At 62.5% G+C, this 19,762-nt stretch overlaps 1 protein-coding gene across 3 annotated transcripts in view; it reads left to right on the top strand.

Annotated features, from left to right (window-relative positions):
* The first annotated feature begins 5,523 nt into the window (after positions 1–5,523).
* Positions 5,524–19,762, top strand: part of GNG7 (G protein subunit gamma 7) — a 33,588-nt gene continuing 19,349 nt past the window's right edge. Inside the window, exons 1-2 of one of the 3 annotated variants that reach the window (XM_087922919.1) lie at positions 5,524–5,611; positions 10,835–10,887. The gene's annotated coding sequence lies outside the window, so the exon portion shown is untranslated. Of the gene's footprint in view, positions 5,612–6,860; positions 6,967–10,834; positions 10,888–19,762 lie in introns of those variants that run through there. The other 2 variants (XM_087922917.1, XM_087922918.1) reach the window with 2 other exon arrangements.

Genomic DNA, 19,762 nt, shown 5'->3' with positions numbered 1-19,762 from the left:
CCCCCCCCCCCTCGTGATCTGTCTTCAATTTGTGGGCGTGTTTCTGGGCCACCAGGGAGGCCGAGGAAGGCTGGGCCTGAGTGGGCTGCAGAGCCACAGCTGGCAAATGGCACGGGGGCAACTTCGGCTGTGACAGAGGAGGTGGTGGGCTGGGTGGCCACTCGGAAGCGGGTCCCCTCTGGCCAAGGAGGGGGGAGCTTGGGCCTCCCAGCCTCCATCCGCTGCAGACCCCAACACCCCGCCCAGGCAGTGGCTCCTGGACACCGCCCCCCCCACGTCCTGATGGAAGGATGGAAGCCTCGAAACGGCTGGTCAGGGGACACCTGGCACCACAGCAAGAGCTCCTCCTCCTGCCCCTCCCAAGAGCCCCCAGCCCACAGGTAGAAGAAGAGGCTGGACAGGCCCCCCCACCCGCCCGCCTTCCTTGGAGGCCAGAGGGGCCCGGAGAAGAAGGGGCACCTTCCTCGTTGCAACAACAGGCCCGGGGGGAGGTTGGCGCTTCACTTTTCTTTTTTAAAACTGTGGTGCAAGCAGTTGTGTTTCACAATTGCACAACCAGGGCTCAAGGTGCACAGGCAGGGCCTGCCATGAAAGGGGTCAGTGTGTGTGTATGCCTCCTTGCGTAACAGGGTGTGTGTGTGTGTGTGTGTGTGTACACACTGCCAGCTGCAGTTGTTTGGCATTCACCTCCAGCCCCTTCCTCAACTGAAAACTTCCAGCAGCCATCAAGGCAGGTGGGGAGGGGGCAGAGGTGAGGGGATCCCCCCACCCACCCAGAGGCTAGCTCTCTATTTGCAAACTTTTGCAAGGTGTTGGGGTGGGGGGGGGGGGGGGGCAGTTGCAAGAGACCCTGGGCATTTTCTGAATTGCCCCCTTAGGCCAGCTGACGAGACCCGCAGGCGACCGACAGGAGGAGGCACTGCCTGGTCGGCCTCCTGGGCAGCGCTGGGCAGGGCGGCCCTTATCTCCAGGGAGTGGCTTCCCCCACCCACTCAGGAAAGCTCTCAACCCACGGGGGGTGGGCGCGGGGGGGGCAAGTGGAGTGGGCAGAGGGCCTGGCTATGCAGGAAAGGGGGCCTAGAGGACTCTGGCGCAGCCTGCCCTTCCTCCCCCCCTGGCCAGGGTCCCCCTCCTTGCCCACAGCTTTCCCTCCCTCCCTCCCTCCCTCCCTCTGTGGGGCGCAGAAAGGGATGGGTGGCAGCTGCCGCCCAGCCCCCTCCTCTCCCTGGGCTCCGGGCCGGGCAGGGCAAGCGAGGCCTCCCTTTGGAGTGGAACCACCTGCAATTAGGTGGAAGGATGGAAGGCGACAGAGTTGGAAGGGAGGCTGCTTCACGGTTGTCGAGGAGTTCCTGGTCCACCTCCATCCTTCCCAGAGGGGCGAAGCACCCAGAACCGCCCCGGAGAACTTCTCCCATGGACCCACTCGGCTGCCAGCCGCCCCCCCGCCCCCTGTTCCCTTGGCGCCTCAGGCTGGTATCTGGGGGGCACTGCTGGGACTGCCTGTCCCCTCCGCTGACCCTCCTGCCTTGCAGGCCTGCAGCCCCTCAGGGACCGAGGCTGGGAGCCTGCAAGGGAGCCACTGAGGACACTCAGAGAGAGCTACATTTTGGGGGGCTGCTTGACCCCCCACCCTCAGCCCTCCAGAAACCGGATGGCTCCTCCGAGAGGGAGGAGGCCAGGGTCCAGGAGCTGCAGGAGCCTGGCAGGAGGCACCCAGGATCCTGTCCTCTGGGCTGCCCGGGTTAGGGTCAGCACACGGGGCGCCGCCTGGCCGGCCCTATTGGGGGCTTCCGACGGGAGGAGGGAAGCTGCTGGGGCGCCGCTGAAGCCACCGTTGGGATGGGGGAGAGAATCCCCCTCTAGCCTGAAGGGGCCATTGGCGGGGGTGGGGGTGGGGAGCAGGCCCGGGCAGCCCTTCTCTCGCCCTTGAGGGAAGCAAGCGAGCTGCGTGGACGGTCTTGGGGTCGACCCCGGCGCCTCCTGAGGTTCCCTGCCCCAACCGGGCAGGATGGGCCGCCCTCCGGCCGCCCGTGCACCGATCAGCTGCCCCCGTTGTGTGCGCGAGCTCCATGCGAAGCGATCCGAGCCCTGAGGGCGCCTTCGGGGCCGTCGGAAAGGCTCGGACGTTCTCGCTGCTTGTCAGCTTGCGGGCCCCCAGGCTCCGCCGCAACGCCCGCTGGAGCCGTTTCTTTCCAGCGTCCGCTTTGGGCAGCCGTTCCTTCTCCCGCACCCTGGAACCGCCCCCCCCGCCCGCCTCTCCCCGCCTCCTCGTGGATGTGAACGACCCCCCCGCCCCCGCCCCCCGCCAGCTGCTGCTGCTGCTGCTGCTGCACCGCCGAAGGCCAGGCGGGCGCGGAGCCTCTGCCGGCTTGCGAGGCGCCGCTCGGTCCGAGGGCCGGCGGGGGCCGCGATCTTCTTCCAGCCCCGGCGGCAGCCACCCGCGGTGCTCCTGAATTTCCCAGCCGGGCGACGCAGCCTTGTAAATACGACCCTCCCGGTTAGTTTTCCTCTCCGCGGCCGGCATGACGATTCCAGCTACTGTGCAAAAGGGTTTTTTTTTTTTACAGCGAACGAGAAACGCGCCCACCGACCCGCAAAGCGACCCTATTATAATAACCATGTAACAATGAAACGGAGACGAACGGTACAATGTAGCCTTTATTTAGAAATAGTCTTCCTTGAATGAATAAACACGGATTTATCCCACCCGCTTTCCTATCGCTGGTCTGATTCTTCAGGAGGGCCCGGTGGGGTCTGGCTCGGCCAAGCTCTTCCCGGGACCAGAACTGCCCACCGGGCGAGGGACCCCCGCCCCGCTTCCTTGGACCTCAGACCGAGGGGGCTGGGCCACGCCCGGGGGCTTCTGCCTGACCAGCGAGGCCCTTGCAGGTGGCATCCTTGCCCCCTGCCCACCCTCGCCCCCAAACAGAGGCTCTCGGCTGCTAGGTGGGCAGGTGGGCACCTGCGTTCTGCCCAACCTCCAAGGGTGGGTGGGTGGGTCCCCGGCCCCTCCAGGGATTTTCTCTGCCCCCGAGCTCCGATGCTCATCTGGTGCAGGCAAAGTGCGTCATGCCCGCCGTCGCCATGGAGACCAGCGGTTCCCCTGCGTTTGAGCGAGGCTCCTGGAGACGTGCGATCCATGGCACTGGGGGAGGAATTCTCCCCCGCCATAGGCGCACCTGTGCCCCTCCCTCAGCAGATGGTGTGAGCGGGTGACGTCAGTTTCGGCGGGGGGCGCCTCCAGTCTCTCCAGAGACGAGCCCAATCCAAAGAGAAAGAGGGAAGAAGGAAGCTGGACCGGTCCTTGGACGGGGCACCACCAAGATACCTCCGGGGCAGCACCGAGGCTCCTCCTTCCCACTTTCCTCCGGGGAGGGGAGGTCAAGTCTGGTCCCTCCAGGGCTGGGCTGGGCTCCCCCCGCCCCCATTTGCCCAAATGTTCCCAAGTTTCGCTGCCGCAGCTCCCTCCCCCTCCCTGGGCGGCTGGAAGGGGGTTTTGGTTCCCCCTCCCCGATAAAACCACAGCTGCTCCGAATAAAAAGTGCCAGCTGGGCTCAGCCTCCCACCCAGCCGGGGCCAATCGGGGGAGCTGGCCTGGCGTCCCCTCCACCCCAAGCCTCGCCAGGGGCCCTTGCACAGAGATGGGGCCCGTGCTGCTCCTGGCCTCTCTGCTCCCACACAGCCGCCCGTGCTTGGCAAGGCGGAGTCCCGATGAAGGCTGAGGGAAGGGGGGGTGGGGGGCAGCCCAAGCAGTTGGCTTTGCCTGATCCCAAACTCTTCGCCTGGGTGAAACCTGTCCCAATAAGTCACAAAGGGGGGGTGTCCCCACCCATGGGGGCCTGGGGTTGGGTGGGGAAGCTCGTCCATTGTGGTTCTCGGTGCAGCAGCGTCTACACACCCAGAGCCTCAGCCCCAGAGGTGCTACAGTGCCGGAAGAGGCCAGCGGTGGGAGGGTCTCCTTGGGCCTTTGGAGGTGGAAGGGAAGCGCCAAGTGTCTCGCAGGACCCCCAACCCAGGGCAGGCAGGGCCCTCTACACCCCCCCCACCCCACCTCCCAGGCTCTGCAGGCAACCTCTGGGCCTCCCTACCCATTCTGGCTGCCAGGTCTGGGCTGCAAACCTCTTGTGGATCCCTTCGTCACCCTGGAGTAGGACCTGGAGGGAACCAGAGCAGCCCCCAACCCCGTCCAATATGGGGCCCCTCGAAGCACTCATTCCTCCATGTGGCAGCCGGTTCCACTGACTCCTCCATCTAATAAGCTCCCCCACCCCCGCTCTGTCCCGAGGCTCATTCCTCCAAGCAGGGCAGGGGACAATATTTGAGCCCCTGCCTCTCCCTGCTGGCTGCTCTTTAGACTTTGGCCACTGACCGGCTCTCTCCCAGCCCAGCCCCCTCCGGGTATGGGCTCTTCTCCCCACGGCATTCCTTCCATTTCAGTACCAACCATCCGCTTCTTTCTTTCTTTCTTTCTTTCTTTCTTTCTTTCTTTCTTTCTTTCTTTCTTTCTTTCTTTTTTCTTTCTTTCTTTCTTTCTTTCTTTCTTTCTTTCTTTCTTCTTTCTTTCTTTCTGGGATGCCCCACATTGTCTCCCTGGCAATCAAACCGCTCTGATCTCCGGCACTCTGGCCCTCGAGCCCCCCCGGACCTCCCCGCCTGCTGGATGAGATGCACCCCCCCATCCAGCAATTTCTCCTCCTGGTGGCCCTTTATGGGCGGCCCAGGCCTTTCCTGCCTGACAGTCCCCTGTCCCAGAGGGTCTGGGGGGCCCAAGGCCTCCCTTCTTTGGGACCTGCCCCTTTCTCCCACCTGCTTGGGGGTGTCCTCATCACCGTCTGGCCCCCTCCCCCAACGTTCTGCACCCACACTCCTTTTATTGGGGGCCTTTGAAGTTAGGGTGCTGCCGCAGAAGACGGGCCAGATCAGGGGGAAGCCTTGGGGGGGAGGGAGGGTCACTACAGGGTGGAAGGTCACCGTCACGTTTCCACACGTTCAGATCTGCCATGACTTGGATCCACACCTTTTGGGGTACAGATAATCCGGCCAAGTCAGCGCCTCCCCCGAGGGAAGACCCCAGCAGGCTCCTTCCTGTTTGGGGGAAGCGTCTCCGGGGCCATCCACGCACTGGGGAATTCGCACGGGGGCGTGGGGGGAGGAACTGACCGTGGGAAGGCAGACCCGGGCAGCCAATGGAGCGCAAGGCAGGTTCGAGGCTTTGCTCCCCTTCGGTCCCGGTGGGGCCGCAGTTGCGGACAGCGCTCGGTGGGCATCACCTGTTGGCGACCCTTCCTAGGGAGGGGGGGGGCAGCCTTTGGGAGGCTGACCTTCGACTGGGGCCCACCTCGCAGGGCTGTTGTAGCGAAAGGGGAGGGGCTCCTCCATTCCCCCGCCCAAGCTCGCCTTTCCCCGAGCCCCCCCCCCCGACAGCCCCAATTGCAGGGCCCGCCTCCCAACCTCGCCCCGCCCCTCCTGGCCAACCCGCTCGGAGGCGCTCGAGCGGGTTGGCCAGGCGAGCTGTCGGTCAGGCGCTCGGGGCCAGCGGCCTCGGCAGGGCTGCGTCGCGGGCAGAGCGGGAGGCGGCCGAGCGGCGGCGGCGGCGGCGGCGGCGGAGCCGGTGAGGCGGTCTGCGGGCGGGCGGCGGGCCGGGGGGGCCGGGAGGAGGGGTCTCTGGGACCCGAGGAGTGGGGCTCCTCCTGCCCGGGTTGCTCCGGTTCCCTCTGCCCGCCGCCCCTCAGCGCCGCTCGGCCGAAGGGTGGGCAGCTCCTGGCCCGGCGCGGCGACCCTCGAAGCAGGCGGCCCCGGTGGTCCGTTCTTGTCCCCTCCGCCTCAGGTTGCGCCCCTCCCCGGAAAGGCTCGACCCTTCCCGGCAGCCTCTTGTGGAACCCCAGGCGCCCCCGAGTCCCTCCCTTCGCCCGGCCGAGCGCCCCGGTCCCTCCCCTCGGCATCCCCGAGACCCTCCGGTTTGGCACGCACCCCCACCCCAAGGGCGGGTCTTCGAGGGGCGGGAGGGTCCCCCGCCCGGCCCCCAGAAGAGAGGGGCGGCCCCGATGCTGCTGCCCAGGTCGGCCTCGCCTTTCTGCAGCCTCGTCCCACGCCGGGCCCCATTTCAGCTGGCCGAGACCCCCTCCCGCCCCCCGATTCTCCCTAATGCCTTTCCCATCTGCCCGACTACCCCCCCTCCTCGGGATTCTCCTGGCTCTCCGTGCGACCCTAAGGCGTTTGATGCCGCCTCCCCCAGGACAGAATTGCTCAGTGTCACGTTCTCCCCCGCTAGTCTGTGGAAAAGCCCTGTAGGCTGTCCCCCCCGCCCCCTCCCCGCCCTTTCTCTCCAGCCCCTCCTTGAATTCCACCCCCCTGTAGCATCTCCCCTCTTCTCTAGCCGGACCCCCGCGGACCCTCCTGGGAGGTTCACAAGGATGGGGCTGGAGGGAGGGGGTCCTCTTGGCCAGCCCCTTGGCCTCCCCAGCAAGAGTTTCTCCCTTCTCACCCCCCCCCCCGCCTCTTCCGGCGCTTTCTGTAGGGTGAAGCTGTAGTGAAACAGACCCTCCCTGGTGGGGTGCCCCCCTTTGCTCCCATTAGGACTTTGCCCGTCCTGCCTGGTTTCTCACAGAAAGGGTCTCCCAGGGGACATCCAGCCGTTCCTCCCAGGCTCTATCTTGGCCAGAGACGGGAGGCTCTATAAGGATCCCTCTTGTCACTGGGGTGATGTTATCATCACACAAACAGCAAAATGAGGTACTTGTGTCCTGGTCTCTGCTGGATGTGCCAGGAGGTTTTCCGGAGCGCATCCCCACGCTTGTGCCCCCCTCCCAATGCTTCCCTTCCAAGCTGAACCCTCCTGGATCTCTTTGCCCCAAGATTCCTGCCCCACGGAGCTCCGCTCGGCTCCCCTGAAACCCATCAAGGCAGCGTGTGCGATTTCTGGCTCCTCTGGACAGGATCGGATCTCGGAGCACGACGAATCCGCAGGTTGTGCGTTTGGGAAAGGAGGCATCCTGGAGGCCAATGGTGGGGAGGGGGCTGGCCTTGCGGGGAGGGGGAAGCCTCCCGTTTTGGGGGTTGCTCTCCCCTCAAGGTTTGGTCAAGGATCTAGTCAAGGTGGGCTTTAGCCGTCTTTTTTGTGAAAGACGAGTTTGAGGCCAAAGTCTTGTTCATGTTGTGCGTCTCCCCGCGTAGAATTAAGTTTGTGGCTGCGATGGGCTGTTCCCCTGAGTTCCCCTGTTTTGCCAGTGGCTCTCTTAGCCTGCCCCCCCCCCAGAAAAGTTGCACCTGGGGGGGGGGGGAGAGGAAGCTGTGGGTGCCCTGGGGAGGGAGGCTTCCGTTGCTCGCCCTGGAGAGAACCGCCACCGGATCTCAGGAAAGGAGGCTCCGAAGTGGTCTTGCAGGAGGTGGGGGCTCTCTGGGAGCATCCCCGAGTCTTCCGAGTCTTCCTCCCTGCCTGAGGCGGCTGTCCAGGGACAGGACCCTCCTATCCCCAGCCTCCCTCTGACCAGAGCAGGGAGGAAGAAAAGCCTCGGCTGCCATTGCATGGAGGAGGAGGAGGAGGAGGAGGAGGAGGAGGAGGAGGAGGATAGCCTGGGGGGGAGAGTCCATTTTGGCTCCCTCCTCCTCCTCCTAATTGAGCCCTTTCCTTTTGTGGCTCTGCTCCTCCCCCTCCAGGTAGCCTGCAGTCCTCTCAGGCACCTGGCTGTGACCCGCCCGTCCTCCCCCCACCTGGGAGGGGATGGGGGGCACACGGCCCTGCTGGGTCCCAGGGAGGGGGAGGCTCTCCCTGAAGGTCTGGGGGGCCTTGGGGGCAGCCTGGAGTTTGCTAGCTCTGCACCCCAATCCCAAGGCTCTCCTGGGCTTTCGGGGGGGTCCTGGCAGCTGAAGTGCCCCAGGAGGCCTTGGGAGGAAGGCAAAGGCCCCCTTGGCCACATTCTGGATCCCAGGGAAGACCTGATGGGCCACGAGGTCGTCTTCTGCCTTCCCAACGAGAGCGACAACGGTGTGTGTGTGTGTGTGTGTGTGTCTCCGCTGTGGGCCTCCTGGGGTGCCCTGTTCCTTGCTGGGACAGGATCAAGGCCAGGAACATCTTCAGGGACGCTGCGAAGAATACTGTAGGCGCCTGGCAGGAAAACTCCTCTGAGATCCCCCTGGAGTTTAGGGGAAGCGCCCGGAGGATGGTCCCGGGACTTGCTCTGGGATGAGCCCGGTGGTCCTCCAGGCTGGGGGCTCAGCCAGGCCCCTCCTGGGTTGTTAAACCTGCCCAGGAGCAGCCTGTGGCTGGGCCCATCCAGTGGCCTTGGCTTACTTGGCAGCCCTGGGGGGTACTTGCGGCCAAGAGGCGGTGGGGGTGTGTGTGTCATGCGGTTTACCAGCTGCCGCTGCTCCTGGACGAGGGGAGGAACCCCAGGGGTCTCTCCACAAGTGGTCGGGGGCAGCAGACTCTGCGGGGCGGCCCTCAAGGCCCCTTCAAGAGGCCACAGCTGGTCCAGACCACGGCAGCCCTGCTGCCCTTCCGGGTGGCCTTCGAGTGCTGGCTCCCTCTCTAAGGCCCGGGTCCCCTGAAGGGCCGCCTGCCTGCCTTCTGCCTCGCAGACAGAGGCTCCACGAGGGTTTCCTGGTTTGGGGGTTGCAGGCTGGCCAGGGCCTTACGGGCTCGTCCACTCTCTTGTCCACGGTGCACGAATAAAGAAGCGGGAAAAGAGGCTTTCTGACTCCGAGAGGCACCCGGAGACCAGCTGCCCCCAAGGGTCACAGTGCACAGCTGGGCCGGCAGAAGAGCAACGGATTCTGCCAGTTCTTGGAGGGCGATCTTGCCGTCTCTCCTTGGCTCCTTGTCCTGCCTCTCCGCCCGCCTGAGGATCTCGCCAGGAACTGGCCTTTCGGGGCCTTTTGTTCCACGGGCCCCTCTGGAGCCGCTCCGGCAGCCTCTGGGTGACTGTAAAGAATCCAGGACAGCTTCCCATTAGCCACCAGGTTTCTCCCAAACCCGTCTTCCTCTGCGCTCAGAGAAACCTCCTTGTGCGTGCGTGTGTGTGCGTGTGTGTTTTGAATCGCTCACCCGCCATCCAGACTGAGCCGAGTACAGGGAGTCTATGTCCTTCCTGCAAAGAGGACTGGGGTCGGGCGGGGGGTGGTGGTGTTCCTCCCCTTTCTAAGCTCACTTTGGCTTTGGACCCGGGTCAGAGCCGAGGAACTCGTGGCCTCGATGAAAAGCCCCGGGTGGGAAAGCCTTTGTGGCCTGGGCACAGGGGCCCTGGCTGGCTGGCTGGCTGGCTGCCACAGTGGGGGAGCGAGGTTAGCCAAGATCCGCACCTGGCTCCCTTTCGGAGAATTGGCTTACTCCGGGTCTCTGGTCCGACCCGATTAGCTGGTCCTGTTCAAGGCAGGCAGCTGATTCTGCCCCGGGGCTCCTCCTCCTGGAGACCCCCCCCCCCACCCTTGCAGTGAGGCTCCGTTCAGGGCTAGACTCCCTGACTGGCTCCCATTGGGAAATGGGGGGAGGGGGCTGGTGGGAGGAGAGGGGGGCCTGAGCAGGTGGGGATTCCGGGCTGGAGGATCTCGCTTCCTCCCACTGGGCCGCCTCTGGAGAAAGGAGGGAAGGAGGCTGGTTGGTTCTTCTTCTTTAATATATATATATATATATATTTAATCTTTTAAACACATCTCACTGGGTAAACAACCTGCTTCCCAGTACAAACGTGGCCATCATTACAAGGGGCTGGTTGGCTCTGTGGGCCCAGCCCAGGAGACGGGGGGGCAGCAGCCACCACGAGGGCTGGAGGGTCCTGGCCTTCTTCCCACCCGGAGGGCGCCCCCGTGCCCCTCCCCACTCACGGGCTGCCCAGGGGCCTCCTTGGGGGGAGGGGGCACCGGCTCTTGCTCTGCCGGGGCCGGAGGGCCTCCTGCCGGTCGTCCCTTTGCCCTGAGCCGGTTCAGGGTTTCCGGGTACCACGGGGGGCATCTCGGGGGCCCTCCGGCATTTTGCCCCTTGCAGCCCGTCTGTGAAGAGACCCCTGGGGCCACCGAGGGCAGGGACGGGGATGATGGGCTGTGGTGAGGAAACATGGGCAGCGGAGTGGGGGAAAAGCTGCCCAGATAGGCCAGCCGGGGAGGCCCGAAGAAGCTGGCTGCGGGGGGGGGGGGTTGTGGGCTGTGCCCTTCCCCATCTCTCCCCTGACACGGCCCCGGGAGAGGCTGGGTGAGCCCTACAGCTCTGCCAGCCTTTAGCCAAAGGGCCCCCTCGGGAACTGCACAGCTGCTCCTTGGCTGCCTCTGGGGGAGCCCGGAACAAGACCCAGAACGAAAACCAGGGCTCAGAGGGGGGGTGGGCAGCCCTAGAGACCTGAGCTAGGAGCCCCTCCCTCCCTTGGATAAGAATCCATCGATCCCGAGGGCTCCTTGCCTGGACTGGTGGGCCTTGTAGTCCAAATTCTTCTCTATAGCAGCAGCAATAGCCCTTAGACTTATATGTCGCTTTACACCGCTTTCCAGCCCTCTCTGAGCGGTTTACAGAGTCAGCCTCTTGTGCCCCAACACTCTGGCTCCTCCTCTGACCCACCTCGGAAGGACGGGAGGCTGAATCCACCTTGAGCCTGGTGGGATTCGAACGGCCAAGTTGCATCAGAAGCCGCCTGCAGTCCCGCATTCTAACCAGGGTGCGGCCACCACTGCTCACCCCGGCTTTAAACCCCCCTCAGCTGCTGCAGGTGAAGCCCAATCACTGAGATTAAGTCCTGGCCTTGGGCTCCTGTCCCCCCCCCCGCCTTCCTTTGTGTTGCTGACTGCCTGAGATTCTTGGGAGACCCCTCCCCCCAATTGATTCCTGTCTGTTTTGCTCTGGCCCTTCTAGGAAGGCAGCCTCTGTGGTGCCCTTGGAGTCCGAAGGAGGGGCTTCCTTGACAGGTAAGGCTCTGCCAGCCTCCCCATTGCATGCACCCCCTTGCTCACCCTCCTGATGGCACCACAAGGGGGCGGCCAAAGAGGGGAGGGGAGACAGGTGAGAGCTGATGGATCCAGCTGGAGGTCAGCCCGGAGGAGCCTAGGGCCACGAGGCCACGGGGCCAGTCCCAGTGTGTGGGGGTGGGGGGGCCTCTGGTCTGAGCAGCTGCCCGAGGTTTTGCCTGAGGAACAGGAGGAAGGGGAGGAACGCATACCCCGAATCACGGTCTCCTGGCTCAGGGACAACGACAACTGGCCAAGGACCTCTTCCCCCGCAATGGACAAACGGCTGCTCCCTCAGAAGCACTTGGGGGGGCTGTAAGAGACCGTGAGAACAACTTTGGGGGACGGGAGGGGGGTCCAGGGTCTGAGCCCAGCAGAGAGGAGAGGAAGGGGCCCCTCCATAAATCCCTGGAAAGTAAAGGCGGGAGTGGGGGGGAGGAGGACTTTCAGGGTTGCCAGATTCTGCGGTAGCCTCAAAATAAAGCCAGCGGTTGCAGCTCACGGTTCGGGTTTCCTCTCTGGACTACCTCGCAGGGCTGACAGGCTGGTCTTGGCCTCCGGCCTCCTGGCAAGCAGGGGAAGCCCCTGCTAAAACCTGGCCAGGCTCTCTGCCCTACAGCTGGGCTGGGGCCCTTGGGATGTGGGGCCTGCAGCCGTATCGATGCCGAGGGCCCCCGTTCTTCCCTTTATGGCTCTGGTGGTTCTACCGGGCCCCGGTTTGCATTCGATTTCCAGAGGGCTCCTGAGAGGGAGCCAGTGCAGGCGGAGGGAAGCCAATGTTTTCATGGGTGTCTTGTAATAGGGACAAGGGACCATCATTGGGGTTTGTCTTGACCGGCGGCAGTTTGGCTGGAAATTGGGGGTTTCTAAGAAAATGGGTGCGAAGCCATTGAAGGGGTGGGGGCTTCAGGGCTTGTGAGGCGGTGGGTGTAAAACTCCTCCTTGGCTTCAGCCTGGCCCTGTTATCCCAGCTGGTCTCCTTGTGCCTCTTTGACGATCCACAACCCCTCCGGGGGTGGGTGGGGGTGGAATTAAGGAAGCATCTTTGTGTGTGTGCTGTCCAGCCAGTCTATGGGAATTGGATAGTTACTTAGGAATTACGAGCTGTCCCCTTAAGGGAATGCATCATGGTAAATGGAGTTAAAGGTATCCTGGGAAATGTAGTTCATGTGACGTGGCCACATCAGTAATCCTGATTGGTCACTAAATTGACCCTCGGAGGGTTGGGGGAGTCTTCCTCACTTTTTTATTGCTTTGCCAGAGGAGCAAAGGAAGATCAGCTTTGTTTTACCGACAAACATACAGGCATTATTTCTCAGAGTCTCTCACTGCATTTGTAGAAGGTTTAAAGACAGAGGTTTGGTTTTCCTTTGAGAGCTGGGAAATATCTGACTCTACTTGTTATGCAAATGGAGTCTTTGAGATAGCAAGAAGACAAATTGAACAAAGAAGAAGGGGTGGGTGGGTTACTGGTTCTCTTTCTTTGTAGCATGGTGGGGCAATTCCAACCCCTCCCACCATCCAACCAGCATGTAAAAAATTCTGATGCTTACAGAGAGAGAGAGAGAGAGAGAGAGAGAGAGAGAGAGAGAGAGAGAGAGAGAGAGAGAGAGAGAGAGAGAGACATGCAGGTTTAGATTAACATTGCATATTCACTCCTGGCTTCAATATTACTTTGCTTTATCACAAATCCAAATTAACAATCTTTATATTGATGGGCCTCAGGAGATCATCTTTTATTTTTCTGTATCCTGTACAGAGGTGGATTTGTAAACTGTACAGATGCAGATTGATAACTGACCAAGACTTCCAAACAAAGTACATTTATTGGTTCATCAGGTATTCTCATAACTCACGTTTCTGATGAAGTTCTTCTTTGTGTATATGCCTTGTAGTAAAAGATGGTTATCTCCTAACCCATCTCGTAGCGATAGAAAGCAGCTCCCATGAGTTAGAGAGTTCAGGCAAAAGGGAGGAAACTCCTCCTACCCATCGAGGGTCAATTTAGTGACCAATCAGGATTACAGATGTGGTCACTGATATGGACTACATTTCCCAGGATTCCTTAACTACATTTACTATGATGCATTCCCTTAAGGGGACAGCTCATAATTCCTAAGTAACTATCCAGTTCCCATAGACTGGCTGGAATGCTTCTTCGATTTGTGCCACATTCTGCTCTGCCTTTGAGAAGCACCTCCCCCCGGTTTCCCCGTAAAGGCTGCCCTTGTTTCTTCTCTTACAAAAGCCCCCCCCATTGGAAAGGAGCCAGTTTCCCCTTCAGACTGGTGCCATCAGAGCAGGGCTGCTGAAGGGGTGGGGGGCAGCCCATGTCTTGTCTTGTTGAAGCTGAGAGCAGTTGACTTCCTTTAGTTGGGCGCTCATTGGGAAGGGGGGGGGGGCATCTCAGCCTGAGAGGGAGCTAATTTGTAATGGGCGGGGGGGGCACTGCAAGAGAGACGTGCATGTCTGTAAGACCTGTGGCACCAGGGGGCTCTGCGCACCCGTGCCTCTCCAGCCAGGTGGCTTTTCTGCCCTCCGCATGTGTGTGTGTGTGTGTGTTGGTTTGCTGGCTCTCCACATGTATGCGCCACCTCTGAGCCCCCCGCCAGACCTTTCGGCTTTTCCCACAGAAACCCGTAAGAGTGGTGGTAACTCCTGCACAGAAGTCCCCCCTCCGGGGACGGCAAGAAAAAAGGGAGCGATTCCAGTCCACTTTGAAGCCCCTGTTCCACCCACCCAAGGCCCAAACGAGCGTTCCCGGGTGGCGGCTGCCTTAGGACCAGTGGTGGGATTCGAATTGTTTTCACTACCGGATCTGTGGGCGTGGCTTGGTGGGCGTGGCAGGGGAAGGATACTATGAAATCTACAGTCAAAGGTGCCCTTGGCCGGTTCTCCGAACTACGCAAAATTTCCACTCCCGGCTCCCCAGAACTGGTCAGAACCTGCCGAAGACCACCTCTGCTTAGGACCCAGCCGCCTGCAGGGGAAAGTCGGTTTTCAGGAACAGCATCCAAAGTTTGAAAAGAAAATGGAAAAGGCAGAACTGGCTGGTTTGGGGAATTGGCAGATTTGCTTCCGCGGAGTCTGGGAGCAGCAGCAGCAGCAGCACCGGAGGAAAATGTCTGCGCCTGCAAGGAGACGGGAGGGACGCAGCAGCTGCTGGAGGAGGAGGAGGAGGAGGAGGAGGAGCCCCAGCCAAAGCCCCCTGCCCTGGCTGCTCTCCCCCACGTGGGCACATGGCAGGGACAGTGCTGGGGTCGGCATGACTTGTGGAGGGCAGCCTGGCGGGCCCCCACTCGCTTCCCCGAGGCCCCCGGCCCCCGCCTTAGCCGGCTCCCCCGCCTTGCCCTCCTGCTGTGTCTGAGCTCAGGTGGGCATCGCGGGGGGCGGGGGAGGGGAGGCCCTCGGGGCTGCTGCATCTGTTGGGCGGCAAAGCCACCATTAAAAATAGAAGACGTGGGTTCCGGGGAGAGGGAGGGGCCGGCTGGGGCGGGACGTCACGACATCCTTTCCTTTGGGGAAGAGGGAGAAAGGGGAGGCGTCTACTTACAGGGCCAGAGTCCGTCTGGCCAGGGACTCCTTTCCCAGAGCGGACCTGCCCGGTGTTGCTGCGCTTCTCCCTTGCAAAGGCTGTGGAGGATGGGAATTGTAGGCCAACACCCTGGAAAAGGTGCTTCTGGCAGCGCCTCCCGGCTCCTCCCCTTTCCTCTACAGGCCTCTCCCCAAATACCGTGAGGGCAACGAGGGGGGTGCCAGATTTCCTTGGGGCCCGGCTGCTGTCTCCCCCCACCCCCGAGCCTGGCCTGGCTGCTTGGGGGGCCCCTGCAGCTGTGCCTACACCCCCCCACCTGGGGGGAGAGCATGGGGGGGTCTCTGGCCTAGGCAAGAGGGGCCCTGCGTGCCTTAATTTCTCTGCTGGAATTTCCCTCGGCGGCTCTGGGTGTGAGCAGGAAGCCCCCGTTTCCCTTCTCCCGCCCAAAGCTGGGAGTTCCTGTGGAAAAGCCCCTGGCAGCCCAGCCCAGCCCAGCCCGGCTCTCAGAGACGCCCGGTAGGGCCATTCCCGGGGGCCCTGAGTGGCGGCTGGGGGCCTCGGCTTGGTTTCCCTGGCCAGGAGATGCTCTCCGGGGGGAACGACACGGATCCTCCGTCTTCAGAGGCAGCCCCTCCCCTTTGGGACAGGCGAGGAGAGCCCCCTTCCCTCAGCTGGGGCGCAGGCAGATTCCAGGAGGACCCTGTCCCCACAAGCCACAGTGCCCCCCGCAGGCTGCTGGGAGTCCCACGTTGGAGGCCTCTGCCCAGCGGGAGGTGCCAACAGTCCTTCCCTGGCTGGGCAGAGGAGCTGGCGGAGGTGCTGCCGCATCCTAGCCAGGCCGAGCCGGTTGGGGCAGCCCTTGGCAGAGGCCGTGGGCAAAGGGCACAGGAGGCGCCCTGGGTCTCTGCTGGTTGAACTGGGATGCCCCTCCTGGGCTTCTGGCTGGGCACACTTGGCAGCCAGACCCCTTCCAGGAGCTGCTGGCGCTGGGGGCCGGTTGGTGACTGAAGGCCTGCGGAAGGCTGCCTGCGAGGCGCCCGGACTGAGACTTTCAGAAGGAGCTGGGTAGCCGAGGGTTTTGTGCAGGGCCGGGTCCTGCAACTCCTGGCTAGAGAGGCTCAGCTGCCAGGGGGTGAGTGTGTGTGTGTGTGGGGGGCGATTCCAGCCGTGGGGCGCCTGGAAGGAGCCGCTTCCTGGTGTTTGTGTGCAGCCGCCGCCGCCGCCAGAGTGGAGAGTAGCTTCTCTGGCCGTGCCTGGCGTGTCACCTGGCAGGAAAGGCCGGCCGGCCGGCCGGAGGGTAAACAGTTTCCCTCTGCTCTGCCAGGACGCCCTGAGTGCCCAGGCGAGTCGAGCCTTTGCCTCTGACTCAGAAAACGGCCGGTTGGTGGGTTTTGCTGGGGGCTTTTCCTCCCGGCCTGAGGGTGGCTGCTCCCTTTGCCAGCTGCGGACGGAGCAGGGCCCCGGCTGGAGACTTCGGGGCCACAGCAGAAGGAAAACAAGCAGGGTGCAGGATGGAGCCCCTCCCTGTGCACCGGGGGAGAGGTGGGGAAGGGCACAGGTGAGGATTTGGTGGAGAAGCTTCCTTTGCTCCGGAGATGCCACCGGGAGGGTTGCCCGCCCTCCTGCCCGGCATTCGGCAGGGCCTCTCCGCCAGGTGGGGGGGGCGCCATGCCCAGGGCTCTGAGCTGTGCCAGGGGGCTGCTGGGGCCGTCAGTCATGGCTGGTCCTCCCCCCCCCCAGCTCTCCTCTTATCATGTACCTGTCCCCGAGCAGCAACGGAAGGGTGAGCGGGCTGCCGCCTGGCGTTTGGCGCAGGGCCTCTCCCTCTGGCCTGGCTCAGAGGTGCCCGTGGCTGTCCTCAGCTGCTGCCTGCAGCCTTCCATGCATGAGGGGGCAGGGGACTCCCAACAGCCCCCTTCCCAGGAAGTTGGCTGAGGAAGCCGGTCCTGCCTTCCGCCGGCCTCGGTGGCGTCTCTCGCAGCCTCATTGGCACCCAGAGCCTTTCAAGGAAGCGCAGGTTTGCCTGGGGAAGGTGGAAGGGGATCCCTCCCCCGCAACTCTGGTCAAGGAAGACCCGCCCCCCCCCGGCCGGATCTCCGGACCAAGAGGCAGGAAGACGGAGCTTCTCTCTCGCAGCTCTGCAGAAACGGGCAGCCATGATTGCCTCCTGCGGCTCTTGGGCTTCGGCTGCATCGATGGAGGCTTTGCTCCCCGGTTCCCCTTGTCCCTTTCGGCTGGGGGGGGTGGGGCAGAGCCCCTTCTTCTCCCAAGGCCCAGAGGGCGCTGCGGCTGGGGAGACCCATGGCCGCCCCTAGGCAGAGCCCTCCGTGGGAGCTCTGGGAATCCCCCAGAGAGGGTCTGTCCCCGTCCCAACCCCCCCCCGGCCCTCCTTTGTCCGGGGGATTCAGCTGAGGGAGGGAGGGGGGGAGAGGGAGGGCTAGAGCAGACCATTTCCTGGGCGGGGGGGCCCACGTTCCCTCAGCTGGCTCTGCAGGAGAGGCCCCCGCCTCAGGATTCCCCCATGAGGTGCCCCCCGTCCCATTGGCGTCCTGCTCACCCGAGGGCTGTTGGGAGCTCTGCTGAGGGGGAAGCCTCCCTTTCTCTGAATTGGGGGTGGGGGGTGGAGGGGGAGAGAGATTCTGAGGAAGCTGGAAAAAGTGACGCTGGCAGGCAGGTCAGCGGAGCCGCTCTCGGTTCTGCTTTGAGGGGGAGAAGCAGCCCCGCTCTCGGGGCCTGGCCCTTGCAAGCTGCAGGGGCCCCGGCAGCCCCTCCTGCTCAAAACCACGGGGTGGGTGGGTGGGTGAGGCTTTCTCGCTCCTCCTGGGGCCTCCGACCCTCCCTGCAGAACAAACGTCCGGGGCTGGGAACCGGCCATCCTCCCATTTCCCCAGAAAACAGGGCAGGGCTTCAACCCCCCCTTCCCCCCATGGGTGCCAGAGTGAGTGGCCCTCTGGGGGTCCACAGGGTGGGAAAAGGGGAGAGGGCCAGCCGCCTCCTTCCCCCGCCGCCAGTGGAGGGGCTTTGGGCCACTAGGTGGCAGCAGCGCCTCGGGTCCACTGGGCGGCCTGGGGGTGGTGCCCAGCCCAGCCTCAAGTCGCTTGGCAGAGTCTGTTCCTTCTGCTGCTCCACTGGGGGGGGAAGCTGGGGGGGGGGCTTTCTGGGCTCCTCCCCAAACAGATCAGTGGGGAGGGCCTGGCCCTGCTGGGGAGGCTGGGGGCTGGCAGGGCGGCCCCTCCACGGCCCTTGCTTGCCAGTCCGGGGCACGGCTCCCTTCTGCCCTGCCGGCCCAGCAGGGGCCCCCAGGGGGTCCTCCTGCCCTTGGGCCATGCAGGAGCCCCCCCCTCCACAGGGGGTGAAGCCAGCCCTAGGCCCAGATGAGGCCGTGGGGGCACTTGGGCCGGCCCTCTGGGATTGGTGCTCTCATGGGGGGGAGGACGCCCCCCTGTTTGCATAGCAGCTCAGCAAGGCAGGAGGGGGCCTATCCTGGGGGCTCCCCCTCTGCTCCAGAGGGAGGGGGAGGGGGGAGGGAGGGGTTGGCTCACCGGGCTCCAGAGCAGCCTTCCTGACCGCCTGGAGGGAAGCCGTGAACTCTGGAAACAGCTCAGACATCCCCCCTTAGCCTCCCTCGGATGCCCCTCCCTCTCCCCAGGCCCATTCCCCCTGGCCCAAAGTGGGGCGCGGGTGGGTGTGCCCATTGTGCCTGCCGGTTGCCATGGCTTTTTGGGTGTGAGCCTCACTCTGGAACCCAAAATACCCTCTGATTCAGCCAGGTGGTTGGAGGCTGCAGCTGAGCCTTTACTTCATGCCTTTCGGGTCGGGGGAGGGGGCTGGGGGGGGCTTCTCTGTGGCTTAGGCAGCCTTGTGGCTCTGGGGCTGCTGGCCAAAGCGCCCCCCGCCCGCTCTGCTTCCGCCGGCTGAGCCCAAGGTCGGGTCAGTTCAGCAGCAGCTATTTCAGGACGTCCTTTCCTCCTCCTCCTCCTCCTCCTCCGGTCTCCCTAACCGCCAGCCTGGGCGGTTTCCCTGCCTCTTGGATGGCCGACAAGCACAGTCTGGAGATCTTGGAGCCTGGCCTGTGGCTGAGGCCCAGACGGGCACCTCTGCCGCAGCTGCTGGGAAGACCAGGGGCTGGAGACAACCAGGGCTGGAAGCTGCAGGCCAAGGATCCTTGTTTACAGATAATCCGAGTTGGAAGGGGCCTTGTAGGTCATCTAGTCCAACCCCCCTCTGCCCAAGCGGAAGACCCTACACCATTTCTGACAGAGGGCAGTCCAGTCTCTTCTTTAAAGTCTCAAGTGATGAAGCTCCCACAACCTCCGAGGGCAACTTCTCTTCCACGGGTTGATGGTTCTCCCTGTCAGAAAGTTTCTCCTTATTTCCAGGTTGAATCTCTCCTTGTTCAGTTTCCATCCATTATTCCTTGTCTGGCCTATAGGAGCTTTGGAGAATAGCTTGATCCCCTTCCTCCTCTCTGGGGGAGCCCCTCAAATAATGGAAGGCCGCTCTCCTGTCTCCCCTGGTCCTTCTCTTCAGTAGACTAGCCAGGCCCAGTTCCTGCAACGGTTCATTGTATGTTTTAGCCTCCAGTCCCCTCATCACCCTGGTTGCTCTTCTCTGTACTTTTTCTAGAGTCTCAACATCTTTTTTATAATGTGGTGACCAAAACTGGATGCAGTACTCTAGGTGTGGTCTTACTAAGGCTTTACAAAGTGGTATTAGTACCTCCCTTGATCTCGATTGTAAGTTAGGGTTGCATTAGCTTTTTTGGCTGCTGCTGCACACTATTGGCTCCTATTTAGCTAGTTGTCCACTAAGACTCCAAGATCCCTCTCACAGTTCCTGCTTTTGAGCTTGGTTTCACCCAGTCTATATGTGTCCTTTGGGTTTTTCTTGCCTAAGTGTAGGACTTTCCTTTTCTCTACATTGAATTTCATTTCATTAGATACTGCCCAGTGTTCTAGTCTGTCAAGATCTATCTGGATCTTCAGTCTACCTTCTTGGGTGTTAGCTATTCCTGCCAGCTTAGTATCATCTGCAGATTTGGTAAATTCCCCTTCTATCCCCTCATCGTTAATGAAGATATTGAAGAGTCCTGGGCCTGAGAGGGAACCTTGTGGCACCCCACCGCTTACTTCCCTCCAGGTAGACTTAGACCCATTAAGGACTACTCGTTGAGCACGGATTGCCAGCCAGTTGCGAGTCCATCTGGTGGTGGTGCTATCTATTCCACCTTTTTCTCGCCTACTAAGAAGTAGGATGTGGTCTACTTTCTCGAATGCCCCCAGAGAGGCCCTCAGGGCAGGA

This window comes from Pseudonaja textilis, chromosome 1, assembly GCF_049901715.1.
Source record: "Pseudonaja textilis isolate UNSWEBS1 chromosome 1, rPseTex1.2, whole genome shotgun sequence".
Lineage (NCBI taxonomy): Eukaryota > Metazoa > Chordata > Lepidosauria > Squamata > Elapidae > Pseudonaja > Pseudonaja textilis.
This window is presented reverse-complemented; position numbering and strand designations above follow the sequence as displayed.